Genomic DNA, 16,992 nt, shown 5'->3' with positions numbered 1-16,992 from the left:
TATACATGATAAGAATTTTATATTCATCAGGGGTTGTAAAAATTAATATTATTTTATTTGATAGTATAAATTTTGTTTTCTTTACTTTTATAAAACGATAAGGCTTCTGAATTAAAATTAAAAAAAAAAAAAATATTTATATAAAAATCCAATCGAGTTCATCCAAAACTATGAAGGAAAGAAACATACAAAAAAAAAAACTTGAATTTATTTCGAAATACAAAAGCGGCGAACAGTCTCTCAGTTTACCTCTGCATTAACGGTTGACGGTTTAACCACACGAGTCGTATCTTTCCGTCTACGTTGGGTTCACATCTCTCGGTTAAATGTTTTGTGTTGTGTGGCGTTGATGATAAAAAATACAAATTGCAATAAATTAGCTATTATTCTGTAGGTTTTGAATTAATTTTACACCAAATTCTCAATTTGAGATACAAAAGTATCTTTTGTGGAAAAAAAGATACACTTTTTACCTATTTTACTCGACATTAGATACCTACAATTTTGTTTTTCTTTCTTCTATCTTTCGAAAAATATTTTTCATATACTATGTACCAAATCTTGTTTTTTTCATCTTAATTGTTTTTGCAAAATATCTTATCTGAATCTTTTTTTTTGCGAAAACGAAATTTTTGTTTATATTTCGTTGAATGTATTTTTAAGATTTGACGTGGTACCTAAAAATCTAGTGTATCTGCAGTGTAAATTTATTTTATTAAAAATTTTTCTTTGAATTTTTTTTTCTTCGATTCAAAAATGCTTTGTGTATTTCAACGATGGATGCTGTATTGCGCATTCGCAGTTAATAATAATAATAATAATTTTCCCTTTTTCTATGTAATTATTATCGCACACAGAGTTCAATTTCAGATCGATGTTTGTTGTTGTTCTTTGATACCTTTGTTGTTATTGAAAAAAAAGTTGTTCCAACTCTTTAATAAAAAAACAGAGAAATAAAAGTAAACGGGCTGGTCTGTAGCTCTAAAGATACAAATCCAGTTAGAAAGAAAAAAAAAAAAATATAAAAAATGAAAACAAAAAGTGATTGGATTTCTTGCAGATACCTACTAAGGTATTTATCTAATAAGAAACTAACAGTAAAGATGCTGTAGTGGAGACATTTAAAAACATTCTTGTTTTTTTTTGGTTTCAAAGTAGGTATTATCATTTAGAATTAATTAGATGGAAATAGAGATGAAGAATGTATTTGTGGATTTTTTTTTTTAAACTGGAAACTGTTTAATTCATTAAAATGCCAAAATTCGTTGGTTTAGCTGTTTAGTGTTCTGAGTGAATGCTGACCACATAAATGGAAATATTTGATTTGATTTAATTTAATTTGACAATGTGCACAACTCTTGATTTAATTAAGTGATATCTTGATACGAAGATAATTGAATTAGGTACTCATTGAATTGCATTTTTTTTTTGACAGGACAATTAACCGGAAACTTAACTCAATTAAATAAATTCAGCGTAGGTACTTACTAATTTGCATCATTAAATTAGTTATATTTGTCAGTTAGTTAAGAGGATGCAATTCGTTATGATTTTGAATCGTTTATTTTGGAGAAAACATGAGACATTAAAGTTTTACGCGCTGATCTAAAATTCTCTTTCAAAAACTTTTTGTAAAAATGAAAAATTTGAGAGTAACTTTTGTCCACTTGAACAGTTTTTTTTGGAGCTTAGTATTCTCTTTGAAATTAAAAACTGATATTTTGCAAAAAACATATTCCAAATTTACAAAAAAGCGCGTAAAAGAAAAAAAAAAAACCGTCCCTTTCGCACGGAGAACTTAAACACTTAAAATCAAGATGATGCTCTTCTTAAATTAAACAAAATTAAATCCGTTTAAGGGGTTAAAGCCACTTTCATTTTGGAAGAATCAATTTATATTTTTTGGACATTTTGAATGTATTTATTAATATTAACCAAAAATTCACATTGCTTCAAAAAATAGTTTCGGAGAAACTAGCGTATATTTGTGAAGATGTCTTCACTTGATTTACATAATATGTTTCTCGGAACGCGTTTTTTCTTGCGTTTGGAAGAGGAAAATTTTTCCGAAACGACTGGAAATCATCGCCTTAGAAACTTTTTTCAGATAATGATTGAAGGAATAAGGTTTCTGACATTAATTTTTTAAAGTATGTAAATTTTCTTGAACAAAAAACGATTTTTTTCTTCGAGTAGCCAAAATTTTGTTAAAAAAGAAAACTTTGATTATTCCATCCATCATTATCTGTATTAATCTATCCGAAAAAAAATGTTTTTTTATTGGAATTGAATACCTCCTCCTTTTTGGAAGTCTGTAAAAACATCGCGAATATATTAAATTCTTTAAAATGTTAATCTACATATAAATTTATTTAATAAAAAGCTTCTTCACAAAAACAATTTTCAAAAAAAAAAAAACACGTTTTTTCGCACTTACCCCTTAAATTCGGCTAAAATCAGAGTGAAATTTATTTCATATCAATAAGAATTTTCTTCTTAAGAAAATTAAAGTGTCTGCTAAGAATAAAATGATTTCTCATTAATTTAACGTGGATTCTTATTGAAAATAATAGATTTAACAATAATAAAAGGATCTTAACCTTAATTTAAAAAGATTCTTTATTTTTTGTGTATCTACATTTTCCGCCATTGATTCTCTTTTTAGGTGCAAGAAGTTAAAAAGATTTGTCCACTTAAATTAATACGGCTGTTTTCTTGGCTCAAAAAACATTTTTTAACATGTTCTCATTGCAATTACACTGGTTGTTTAAAGAGGTAAAGAGTTATTCTTTGATTTAAAATCATCAATTTTGCGATATGAAAAAGAAGTTAAAATTTTTAATGAATACTAAATTAGTCCAGTATCCATTGTTCCAATATTTCAATATTTTTAGAGTTTAATATAATGTCGAATTCCTTTCAATTGAAAAATCGAATTTTCGGCGATCTCGAAGCGAATTTTTTCTGAAAATCATGTTCCATAGAAAAAAAAATTCGCTTCAAACGAAGCAGAATTCGAATTTTTTTTTCATCCCTCTTTTTTGAGAGATTTACACGGATTTGCACACACACTTGGAACATTTGACATTTCTCAAACGTCAAGCTGAAAGTTTTCTTCGTGTTGTTTGTTTATTTGAGAACACCAACTTCAAATAAAGAGTAAATTTTAATTGAATATCGTATTTTTATTGCGGAAAAATATAAAATAAATAAAAAAAAACAATGTGCGATCAAAATATATTTTTTCCTGGCATAGTTCTTGTGAAAAAGTCAAATTACTGTGACTTTTCTTCTCGTAATTGTCGTCAGAAAATTTTTTCTCTGCACAGCATACGGCCAAAATAAAAACCTTCTACTTCATCTTCACTCAGATCTTAATAATAACTGCAATTTCCCTTTGATTCTGATTAAAATAAATCTATATTACCGAAGAAAAAAAACAAAATTATTGATCAAAGGAATCTCTGGTTTTATTTTGCAGAAATTGTTTTGGTTTCAGCTTGACGTTCGTGTAAAAATTGTTGTCAAATGACACACATACAATCGCAAAAAGTCTGTTTTCATGTTCCTTTTTAACACCAAAAATTCGATTTTTTTGAGGCGATTCAAAAAATTGAAAGGAATTCGACATAAGAACATACATCACTTTATAGATAAAAGTACAGGCCAGATGATTCTTACTCAAAAGCAAATTAATATATTATGTTTTTATGTTTTTGTCTCAAATTCATGAAAAAGATGACAAAATATACATAATGTACATTAAAATGACGTAGAGTCATTTGGGGTAAGATCGCGCAGTGGGTAAGAGCGCGCACTGCTTATTTCTCGAGTTGTGTCCAAAAAAAAACTAAAACTGAAAATGAGGAAATCAGCGCTTAGTAAGACGTCAATAAGTGATAACCTTCGGGAGTGTGTGCTCAGCTCCATTTTATTTTAAAACAGGCTTGAAAAAATATGACTAAAAACAAAAAAAAAAAAGTTGTGCGGGAAAAGTGTGTGGCGTCGGCGTGGGAGCATTATATACCGAAAGTAGCATATATTTTTGAATTGTGCCTATTTATATTTGATTTAAGTCAAAAATTTGTTAGACTTTCTTATATTTTATAATAAATTTGATAAATAGAAAAAAAAGTACCTTTGTGGGTAAAATCGCGCAGTCCTTTTGTGGGTAAGAGCGCGCACTTCTTCCCATATTAAACTTTTCTTTTTTCAACAAGACAGAGAAATGTCAAACTTGAATCTTGAGAAACGAAGGCTTTTATTCCTTAATTTCAAAAAAGAAAGGCAGTTTTCTTTTAATTTAATTAGAAATATTATTTTGTTTGTTTTATTTTGTAAATAAAGTTTAAGTTTTTGTATTTGAACTTAATTTGTTTTTTCTTTTATATTTTCATTAATTTTAGTGAAAACTTGGAAGTTTTGAAACAAAGTTTTGTTTAACTAATGGCGTTTTCGATTGGCAGTCCGGAAGCGTCCGGAATCATCCTGAAAGCGTTTTATTCGTACAAAACTGACACTTTTGTGTGAATAAAATTTTTTCAGAATGATTCCGGACGCTTCCGGACTGCCAATCGAAAACGATATAAGTATAACATAAAGTTTTTAGAAATTTAGTTCACGTAAACTGTCAAGATTCCTATTAAAACTATGTGCGCGCTCTTACCCAAGATTTTGCGCGATCTTACCCTGAATTTGGGGTAAGAGTGCGCACATTGACTTCATTTGGTTTTTGTTTATAATCATATGAAATATTTAAACTAAAAAACTTTTTTTTTGTGTTTTCTTGTTCCCAAAATATAGGTTTATCAAACGTAAAAAACTTTATTCTGATATCTCTTATAGAATCTTCACAATTTTGCCTTAAAGTGAAAAGTGCGCGCACTTACCCCAACTGACTCTACATATGTTTTTAATAAAAAAATTGTTGTAGTTTTAAAAAATTTCTCTTAACATAATTCAACACTATTAGTTGGAAAGATATTAAAGTTTGAAGACAGAACTGTCATTTTCTATTCAAATAATCACGTTAAGAAAAATCACATGGACATTCAAAAGAAAAGTAATTCAAGCTCAATGTACAGGCTTTTGAATTTTAACAATGATTTAGCTCAAAAACATTTTTCCTTCACCATTATCTTAATACAGACAGATAGATTGAAAAACACACTTTTAATATATATGTAGGTATGTATATTTTTTAATTAATATAATGATTACTTATGCAGAGTTGCACTTTTTTTATTAAATGATCTATGATTTTCGTTTGGATTAGTTCAAAAGTCATACGAGGTCTTAAGTGCACCTATATACAATTAAGAAAAAAAAAACAGTCAATTAATGGATTGGAAAGATTGAATTCATTAAAACAAGTTAATTAGATTTAAAATCACAGCTTTGTAGTTTTTTAAAGTTTAAAGTCTAAAAATTTGTTTTAATTTTCAACTATGGTTTTATGTCTTGATTAACAACTTCTCAAAATAGAATACCAATTTTGTTTTTTTTTTTTTTTAATTTTTTAATTTTAAATAGAAATTAACAGGTTTCCACTGCATTTTTTGCAAATTAAATATATTATTTTTTTATGAATCGTTACTTAAGAATATATTTAACATTCTTTCAACTTTTGCAAGTACAAACGACCCAGTCGTGCATTTAATTTTTGTTAGGACAGACAAAAAGTTGATTACTTAAAATTTGGAAACTCTGCGCTGTTTGCAATTTACACATTTTAGTTCTATCTGTCCAAAATATTGAGACGCTGACATCCTCGGTTTCAGTTTTATACTAGTGATTAATTAATATAAAATAATAACATAAATGATAAATGGTTCAAACATTTTAAAACAAAAAATTATATTAATTAATTTCTAATAAATAGGTCATTAGAAACCATGAGAATCAACAAGAACGAACAAAATTTCACTAAATAAGGAAAAATCAAATAAGATTGGCGAATTTTTTCGGCTTTTCCAATTTAGATTTAGATAAAAAGTGGTTTTTTGTGAAAAAAATAAATTCTAATTAAAATAAATATCTACACACAATTTTCTAGTTAACTGTAATTTAAACACTTTTTTCTTATTTTGAATTGCAAATTACTGAAATATACAAAAAACACAAAAGAGCAAAAATGTGAATCAATTACTAATCTGGGTATTTAAAATTTGTTAAATTGATTGTTCTCTTGTTTAATTTTTGATTCATAAAAAATGAGAGCAAAATTAATTGTCACACGTGCCTTTCGGTCTAAATTTTGTTATTCAAGTGACGGGTTTTGAAATTAGACGTGTTGATTGTCGGTATATGTATTTTGTTTTACAGGATTTCAATAAAAAACCCTTTTAATGTGTCCCTAGAGTCGAACTTGCGTCAGGTCAAGGCTAATACAATACGTAATTGTGCTCTTAAAAGCAAATACCTACGATGACGACCTTCCTATATCGTGGTTGGAAATCGTAGATGAGGTTGTTTTTAAAGGCTTTCTGAGGTTGTTGGGGAATTTTTGTCCCCAAACTTCATACCTAATCAAATCACCTAAAAATGTCCTTGTAAAACAAAACAACCTTCCTTTGTTTTTATTTTAACTCTGAAATGTGGTATAAACAAACTTGGTGTATACCAACTTGAGTGTAATGTCTTGAAAAAAATTCATCAGTCATCACCAAAATTATTTTCCCATCCGTAATTTTTCATTGATTTTAATATTTTTTTTTTTGGTATTTTGAAAATCCCTAAGGTACAACACTGTCGTTCTCAAACAACAATAATAAATTTATCCTGGTACATAGATATAGATGCTCACAACAAAAACAAAACATCCTTCACACGTTTTCATAGGAAAAAAGAATTCTATTCCACATTTTTTTGAGGTCAAAGAGAAAATGAGAAAGAGAGAGTTCCCACAACCAGAAACCCAGTTTCCATTTCCAAGCAACCATATCCTTGAGATATAATAAATTTTTGCTCCTGCTCATTCGCAAAAACGTTCATTTTCATTCATGAATTTTCATTTTCACCTTTCTCTAAAAAGAGAGAGAGGCTGCTGACTTTTAACTAGGCCATCCATTGAGTTGAGTGTGTACATAGAGAGCATAATCCAGAGAATCTATCTCGAAAGCCAACAATACTATATAAAAATAGTTCTTCCATATTCCATGACCAAACCTGCGTCCTTATTCTGCCGAGATCCGAGTACACTAGTACTGAAATGAAATCGTCTGGTATCTGATGTCGAGGTGCAAACACAATCATTGTTATAATTTTTATTTTTGCTTCATTCATTATAAAGGACTAGAATTTTCTCAAATTTAAAAAAAAGTGCACGTGCGATGAAAAGTTCAATTTTTAATAAATACAAAAAAGGCCTGTGTTTTCAAGAAAAAAAAAACATAAAATAAACAAATAAAAAGGGAATAAAAAAGAAGTGTTCAAAAGTTAAAAACGATTGTGTCCTGTTTTTGAAACTACATTAATACCCACATCCTTTGGGACGGCTTTTTGAAATTGTGATAAATTGTAAGTCGCAAACAAAACAAAAAAAAATAATAATAACAAAAAAGGAAAAGAAAACAAACAACAAGGAAAAAAAAAGGATATTTATCATCTCTAAGTGAAGCACGTGCCAGCTATACTTTTTCTTTTTTGGTAAGTTCAATATCAATCAACTTTAATACACAAATTTATCGATATTTTTTGCTTGGTACCTACATTATTTGATCCTTATTGAAGGATATATGGGCGTTAAGGTTTTTTTTGTATTTTCCTTTTAATTCTCATCTGACATTTTTTCTCCTGAAAGTGCGTCTTAGATTGATCCCCCATAAAAAAAAAAAAAAAAAACAAAAATGCTTTGGACTTTCTTTTCATGATGGTAGTACCAGAGGATATGTTTCTCTTCGTTCTTTTATTTTTTTGTGTCCTTTTAAATTTAATTATAAAACCTAGGAAAAGGTACCTATACCAACTATGTATACTATATCTACATTGTAGGAAATGAGGATAGATGAGCTGTTGGCATGTCCGGTGTGTTAATAGAATGAATATGCCTTTTGGGGATAACACTCAATGAAAAAAACTTTTATACAAAGTCATCTAAAGCTTAATTTGGAATTAAGAAATTGTTGGACCCTATAACACAAAGTTGGGTTATTTAGTTGGATGAAAAAAAAGAATGTATAAATACTACCTACACAGACACACGTTTGGTCCTTGTCGACCGGATATATTAGAATTTAAATTTTAATTTAATGTGATTTAGTAGATTTTGTTTTCACTAATGGTCTTTATGAACCCAGTTTTGCTTTGAAGATATAAACTGAATATTCTAATGCAGAGTAAAGCTGTTAATTTATGGATCTTAATCTGTTCTCAACGTTAATTAACTGAGAGTTTTTATTATTTGAAAGCAGAAAAAAATGTTATAAAACAGTCATAACCGCCTAACTGAAAGCGCTGTTTGCCATCACTTTTGATTATTTACAATAGAGATGGATACCCTAAGCGATTTTCGACCTACTGAAGGTTTTTGAAAGAAGATAGGTATTTCTAAATGATATTTTAAGTAAATAATACGATTGAGTATGAAAACTTAGACTATTAAATTGGAAAAGAGGTTCGATTTTGTAGTGTTTTATGTGTTTCCCAAATGCTGCTATCTTTTTGCATTTTTTTTTTTGTTATGTCAATTTTTAAAGAGCGGAGCGATTGAAAAACAAAAGGATTGCTTTTTAAAGAAAATGATAAGAGCCAAAGGTTTTGAAATTTGAACCGAACCGGTGAGCTATACAGTGGGTGTTTCAATGGGCTTGCAATCATATTTTTTGAAATCACTTAGTAAAAATCTGAGAAGACGAAATGAGAAATTTTACGTTCCTTTCCATTTTTTTATCTGAATCCAGCATTTTGAAGAAAATTAAACCTTTTTTCTGTTTTAAACAATGCTTATGCCCATTTATCAGCCCAAAAAAAGGCTTTTTTTTTAATTTTTGGAAAATATTATTCTGATAGCTTCAAAATTTAATCCTATATTAAAAGTTTATAATGCAATACATACATAAATCAATATTTTGCTTTTTTTCCAAGATAATAAAAAACCCAAAAAGGTGGCTTTTGCTCCCCTATCTTCGATTTCCATCATCTAATTTAAAAGCAATTCGCAATTTTATTTCCTTTTAAAATCCATACAATCTGGTGCCGTAAAATAACGCCAAATTTCAAAATTTGGCCTTATTTCACTTTACGAAAATGAAATATAATCAAATCTTGACGTTCGATCTTATTTCATCATGATAAAATGCAATAACACAAAGTCGGCATTATTTAACTTTTTCAGTTTTATTTTTGAATCCTTGCAGATGTCTACCTAAATTCACATTCTAATAATATCTCAAACAGTGAGTTACAGGCAAGTTTGAAATGGAGATTACACACCTTTTATTCAAAGCAGTCAAATTTTACTACTTTTGACTGCTCATTCAGACCAAACCTCTTAATCGAAATTAATGTTTTTGGTCTTTAATGGATGTAGAATTTAATATTCTTTAACTTTGGCATACAATATTTTTTTGTGCGATTTATTTTTCAGGAGTTATGACCCAAAAACTACAAAAAAGTGCTAAAATGTAAGGGTTTTTTGGCCCTCAAAAGTTATGCGGAGCTCAGAATCCGTCGCAAAATTGTACGACTCTTCTTTGAGATGCCCAAAGTAAATTTAAACAATTTCCAGCTATGTCTGAATTATTTAAGAGCACACACTATTTTCGATCTAATTTGACTGGGGTAATATAAGCTCCATGAAGCCAGAACTGCGACCTCAAAATTTTTGAGCCAAACTTGTCTAATGCATTTGTCCTTCGTTTGTCAATGTTTGTAGACCCAAAATTTTTGTTTGTCCACCCTTCAAAAAAATGTTTGACCAAATTTTTGTTTATAAGAAGCCTGAATACATACCAAATACCAAATATTATCATTTTTCCATCCCCCCTTTAGGAGCTATTCAAAAAACAAATTTTGCACTGAAAAATTGAAATTCCCCTAAAATCCCCAAAAATCAATTTTTTTCATTCTCAAAATGCTGTCGTTTGTCCACCTTGAGCTTTTAACGAATACCAAAAATCATCGTTGGTCCACCCTCCGCTTAGGAGATATTCCAAAGAGAATTTTTTTTATAGCAGCTCTCATACAAAATATCGTTTTTTTCTAAAATTTCCAAAAATTATTTTTTTTCCAAAAATTCAAACGTCCATAATTTGTCCACCTCGAGAAATGGATAAGTTTTAGGAGATATTCAAAAAAAAAAAACAAAATTTCAAAATTCCCATAAAAAAGTACGCATACACCACAGTGTACCTACTGAACATTTCAAACTCCCTAAAATCCCCAAAAATTATTTTTTTTTAAATTTAGGTTTCTGTCGTTTGTTTACCTCGAGTTCTTTACGTATACCAAAAATCGTCGTTTGTCCACGCTCAGAAGATATTCAAAAAACAAATTTTGTACTGAAAAATCGAAAAAAAAATACGCCACAGTGAAAATTTCAAAATCCCCAAAAACTACTTTTAACTATCCGTACCTAAACAACGGATCATTTTACGAAAAATGCAAGGCTATATATTTGAAATCTAAATGAAAACTACAAAAAGAATTAAGTCTTCATAAAAAAAATGTTCTTACAGAAAAATTAAAAATCTGCAAACATATTTTTTATTTTTCTTTTAATTTTTGAATACTTTTTTTTTGAAAGTTTTTAATTTTTTAAATTTTTGAGGGATTTTATGGGACTTAAAATTTTTCAGTATAAAATTTGTTTTTTGAATATCTTTTAAACGTAGGGTGAACAAACGACAATTTTTGGTATACTTAAAGAACTAAAGGAAGACAAACGACAGAAACCTAAATTTAAAAAAAAAAGTAATTTTTGGGGAACTCGAGGTGGACAAACGATTGCAGTTGGTTTAATACGTCTATCTCAAAATTTGTGGTCTAAAATTTTTTTTGAAGGTTGGAAAAACGAACATTTTGTTAAACAATTTTGAGTTCACGGACCTGCTAATATAATATATGTAGAAACATTTCCTTAGTAGTCTTTGGCTCCAATTCGGGAGTATAAGAAAACCAACGAAAATGGAGATTAACTGAGAAGACATCTAATGGAACTTTCGTTTTGGAGAATTTGAGAACAAAAACTTTTAGAATTAAAGTTTTAATGAGTTTGATAAAATAAAACCAAAAAAAATCAGGCGATTTACACTCGAATATACTTGTTTCTAATTCTAACTTGCATCTTTAGATTTTTTTGCTTAACAATTGTTCTAAGTCCTTTAGACAGAACTTATGGGTTTGAGGTCTTTTTACTGTTTTAAAAACATTCGACATGTCGATATGTAAAAAACGACCACCGAATACATTATCTTTCTTAGTTACGTCGGTAACTATATGAATTCATTTAATCGTTGAATATTTGCCTAGAAGCAAACGAATATGCTCATATATGTAATAGGCCTTTTTGTTTTATTATTTGCAGAAGACGATACAAAAATGCTCACTTAAAGATTTTCAACACCATGGAAGGGATAAATTGAACCTAAAAGATTTCTTTTCATGTGATGATTTACAAGGTTTCAAAGCAATTTTTTTTTTGTATGCGATTTTTCATAGGCAAGGCTGCGATGCAGAGAATTTCTGAGAATTTCTTCATCAATCAAGTCTTATTTCACAGTTCTTAGAATCTCTCTTTTCTAAAAAAATAAAACAAAGGATTTAAAGATTTCTTTTGACGAGAACGAGTTTACTAAATCTCTTATTTCTCGGAAATATTTCACGTCTTTGATTATTTGAATTTTTTTGTAAAGAGTGTCGTTTCATGTTGCTTTTTGAACATAAATTTGATTTTTCAAATTTCCAGAATTTTTTTTATTAAATTGGCAATCTGTGTTCGAGTTTCCTTTTTTCGCAGGATTATTTTTTTCTTTAGCCCCTCTCATTTTTGTGATGGTGTGTAGCATGCAACTTAAATTTTAAAGACTCTTGTGGAAGAAAATCCACTAACACTAATCAAATCGAAAAAGTTTTGTGGCCTTTTTACCTCCAACTTTCATCGCACATATTAATTCCAAAAATTATTCAAACATACCTAAGCCATGCCAACAAATATAATACACATTTACACAAATAGTGTGTGAATTAATTCCACCTTCTTATTTATTGCTACGAACTGTACCTACACAAAAACTTTTGACTTGTAGATTATTTGTTTTTCTTCTGTTGAAAACTTAAGGCGGCCTTTTTACATACTTTTTCTTTACCACATATGGCAAACTTTTAGTTTTTTTTTGGGATCGAAAACTTATTAAGTCCGAAAAAGAACTATAAGACCTCTACCACCCACATACATTTTTAGTTTTCGCAATAATTATAGAAGTTCATGATAAAACATTCAACGAACCATTCTTTTGGAACTTTTTTTTTTGGTTCGTTGTAAGGATACTCGACGAACCAGAGAGAAAAAAACTTTTTCTGTAGAGAGAGTTTTATTTGGGATTTTTACTTAATTAAAAAGGATTTTTTTTTGTTGCAAGTTCCAAAATGTACCCTGACATTTTTTCCTATGAACGCCTCGTAAAAATTTCACAACTTTTCGTTCCATTTCAGAATATAAGAGGATCAAAGTGAATATATACCTTTTCTGCGAAATTTGTATCAGAATTAAGAGTGTTCACATGTTTTTCTTTTATTACAATCGTCGTAGTGAGAAGGAAGTTTAAAACAAAATTGGTACCGATGACAACTACAAAACCTCTCAATCATTTCATCCGAAAATAATAACTGAATTTGAAATCCTGGCATGAAATTCCAAGAAGAACTGGTAACTTTTTGAAAGAACAAAGGATATAACGTAAAACTTATTAATAGAAACAACAAAACACAATCCAACACTTTCGTCTGTGGAGAGGGTTTTAATATAAAATACAAAGCTCAATTGTTTGCTTGTCAAAGTTTCGGTGACATGCCTCAAGGAAACGCAACTCAACCTTGACCTATACCTAAAACCGCTCGCGCTCTTTGGGTGGTATTAACGTATTTTTGTTGTGTTATATTTTAAATAAATGGGCGTGCGTTGTCGCTGGCGACAGAATTAAGTTTCGCTTAACAATAGTTGACATTCATGAGCAAAAAAATAACAAAAAAAGGATTTGCCACGCAAGGACGATGATGTTGAATTACAATAAATTTATTATAACAAAAGCGTGCTTAAACAATTCCTTAACAAATGCGTTTTTTTTTTTCTTTCTTGTTGTTGTCGTTGGAATGTTCTCCTCTAAACAATATGAAAACATACCTACTTTGTATCCTTAACCATGTTGAACTCTTTATTGTTATTAGATTGAAAGAAGACCTTTTCAATTGAGAGAATATGCTTTTTTTCGAATTTTGTATGTATTTTCCATGGGGTTAAGACCTGTACAAAGATAAAATTCTGCTTCAAAACAAAAAAAAAAAAGGAAATTGTAATAATCATGAGAAAGGATATAGTTTCATCCGGAATTCACATATTGAACAAAAAATATATAAAAATGTTATCTTTGGTTGAAGGGAAGTCATATTATATGATGCAGATATAAAAAAAAGGGATGGAACGTTTTATTACCAAGAAAAGAAAGAAAGAAGTATCTCATATATTAGAATGTGTATTATGATGATTCTAACGCTTGTGTTATTTTGAAATATTGATTTTTAAAATTTTCTTTTTTTCTTCATTTTATGAATAAAATTCAATGGCTGAAGAAATTGTTGAAATACGAATTGAATTTTTAAATATTGAGAACTTGAACGTTCATTCTGCTTAACGTGAAGTGAATTTCGAGTGGAATTAATATCACTTTAAGAATTTTCATTCTTGTTAAGGCTTACAAATACTTTTTAAAATCCTTTGAGCGTATACATTTATTATTGTCTGTTATCGCAAACTGTACAGTTTTGAAACAAAAATTAGGTGTTGAGAAAAAAAAAATTCAAAAATTGGTTGTAGATACCTATTTGGTTCTAAAAAAAAAGTTAAAATCCTTCTAAAGACCGTCATAAAAGCTTAAGCCCAATCTATATAAACTTAGGTAATCGAAATTTGTCAGTAAGTTATGTTTAAGAAAGGTTTCATAAAAGCTGATATAAATTTTATTTAGTTTTTGAACTTCATTATTTTGAAAGAAAGAGTTTTTTTTAATAAAAAAAAAAAAGATAAAGCTCAAAATAAGTAACTTAAGAACTTTTACTAAAATGATAGGTACCCTAATGAAAATTGGTAAAAATGTAAAATTTACAACAGAAACCAAGAATCTAAGCAGTTTATAAAATTATTTAGTTAGATTTGAGATTGGAAGCAAGAATCTGAAGTGTCGATAAGAATATCACTGTTAACCCTCTGTCGGCACACGGGTGTGAATTTGGCAGGACAAAAATAAAAAAAATTACGATTTTTCAAAAAAGTGGTCACAAAAAAGTCTCTTTATAAGGGTGAAAATATTTTTTTTATCGGAACTGTGAATACAATATTCGAATTCCTCGGAATATTCTACATAAATTTCATACTTGATTCTCTGTAAAATATTGTGACCGAAAAAAGTTCTAGCGACATGAAAAAATATAAACCAAATTCGCACCCGTGTGCCTATCACGTCACAAAAAAAAGGTGTGCCTACAGAGGGTTAAAAGGGTGTTTTTTTGGTATTAAAAAAAAAGTTAAATTAATAAAATAATAAATTCCGTAATAAAGTTACGTTGGGATAGAAACAAAAAATAAAGAGACTTCGTCAAATAATTTTGGATGAAAGGGTGTTTTTTCGAAAATTTGATAATTCTACAAAAAAAAAAACATTTTTTTTAATCCAAAATAATTATTTTTTAAAATTTTATTTTTGATTTATAATAAAATTATATAACAAGTTTGGCAGATTTAAAAAAAAGTGGTTCTATGGGAGGTACCGTTAATAATGATTTTCGAAAAAAAAAATAATCATTAAAAAAACCTTTAAATTTTTTAACAAAATCGTTGGAGCCGTTTTCGAGAAAATAAATTTTTTTCCAAAAACTCCTATGTACAGGGGCCAAAAACTGCTACATACCAAGTTCGGAGTGGATCACCCTATCCGTTTATGCTGCAGCTCCTTAATGCACATCGATATTCACCGTGATAGAATAACAGACTGAAAGATTGACAGAGAGAGGGACAGGCGGACTTTCGAGACCCAATTTTTGTGTGTTATTTTTATCTCAACTTTTCTCTTTTTGTTCGAATGTCTTACTTGATACATATACTTACATATATTAAGTATCTATATCGCAAGCAAAAAGGGTCTTTTGGTTAAAAATTGTTTTTTTTTGTGTAAGGTAGGTACTAATTACTCTGGTGTAATTTTGCTGTTTTTGATGCAATATTTTAAATTTAGGTAATATTTTTCAACTAAATTTCGTATACAGTTTTAATTTGTTGCTTTCAAATTTAGTTTCAGTCTTCTCAATTTCTCTTCTTTGAAATATCTGAAATTTAATTAGGTTAAGTAGATATGCAGATTTGGCAAATTGTACCATAAATAAACGGATTTGAAAAAATAAAATTATATATATTTGTCATAGGAACAAAATGAATTTTGGTATGCTGATTTCGACCGAATTCAAAATTTTTTGATCAGTTCTCATTTTCGAGATAGGTGTGATTTTTTGGATTTCAAAAAAAAAAAAAATTTTTTTTGAATTTTAACGCGTAAATTTAAAATCCTTACGTTATAGAACTTTTCTGACTTTTTGCAGAACAAATAGAAAAAATAAATAAATAGAAAAATAGTATAATAAAATTATAAGACCCGTATAAATTTGTTTAAATGTATTTTAAAATACTTTTCATTACATTTTCAACATCTTATATTATGGCGGGTGATAAGATTTTACATTTTCTTTAATTAAGATTTTTTTATTCATTCGGGATTTACTAAAAACTGCAGGATTTTTTATATTTTTGCTATTTTTGATTACTATAGAATTTTAAAATGTAAGGAAACATTAATGAACATATACAAATTTAGTGTCATATTATAGATCATGTTATGAGGAACAAGTTCTTCAAATTTAAATACGAATAGTTTTATTTTTCGTACAAGGTCAATCGAATGTAAAAGGGTTATTTTCAATAAACCTTTCATATTTGTCAAATACTATTTTTATAAAAATGACACGTGCTAGGAATTTTCTGAAACCAGGTTTAGAGTCAGGGAAGTCAAATTTTTAATATTAAAAAAAAGAGGTTGTCTGTAAAGCCGGTTTACGGACGATGATTTTACGTGATTAATAAATTTTACGTGATTAATAAATTTTATACCACCTGAAAGCTTATTGCTTCAGCTCAAAATATATATAGATCATGTCTATTAGACAACTACTGAAAGAGCTAGAATTTTTTGAACTCGATCAATTTTCATCAAAAAATGCAAAAACACATATAATGTTATCTTCTCACGCTATTGTTTCAATTTTTTTCAATGACAACCTTTAAAAAAATTTTATATCATGTGATATATTTCACCTTTCATTTCATAAAGCCATACTTAAATTTTTATAATGCGCAAAAAGTATACAAATAATTTATTGAAAACAATCATTTTCATCAAAAAAGCAAAGAAAACATGAATTTTTATCTTCTCACGTCATTAATTCCATTTTTTTCCCTAACAACCTAGTATATAAAACCATCTGAAAGCTTATTGTCTTAGCTCAAAATATATATATCGATCAGGTCTATGAGACATCTAAGACATCTTTAAAGTCAACCATGTCGAATTTCCAGACTGAGATTACTGTACTTCCCACACTGGTGGCTGTTCGGGGGGCAACAGATCTCCAGTGGTGTTTTGAGGTTTTTCGCAAATTTCTTGATTTAACATTGTGTAGCTTGTAGTTAGTCTACCGTTATGTGTGATATACCAAATGAAAGGTAATTGTATC

General features: G+C 28.6%; 1 protein-coding gene across 2 annotated transcripts in view; it reads left to right on the top strand.

Annotated features, from left to right (window-relative positions):
• Positions 1–214: 214 nt before the first annotated feature.
• Positions 215–16,992, top strand: part of LOC129906730 (ATP-binding cassette sub-family G member 1) — a 122,591-nt gene continuing 105,813 nt past the window's right edge. Inside the window, exons 1-2 of one of the 2 annotated variants that reach the window (XM_055982738.1) lie at positions 215–390; positions 7,292–7,647. The gene's annotated coding sequence lies outside the window, so the exon portion shown is untranslated. Of the gene's footprint in view, positions 391–5,578; positions 7,648–16,992 lie in introns of those variants that run through there. The other variant, XM_055982814.1, reaches the window with a different exon arrangement.

Source organism: Episyrphus balteatus, chromosome 1, assembly GCF_945859705.1.
Source record: "Episyrphus balteatus chromosome 1, idEpiBalt1.1, whole genome shotgun sequence".
NCBI lineage: Eukaryota > Metazoa > Arthropoda > Insecta > Diptera > Syrphidae > Episyrphus > Episyrphus balteatus.
This window is presented reverse-complemented; position numbering and strand designations above follow the sequence as displayed.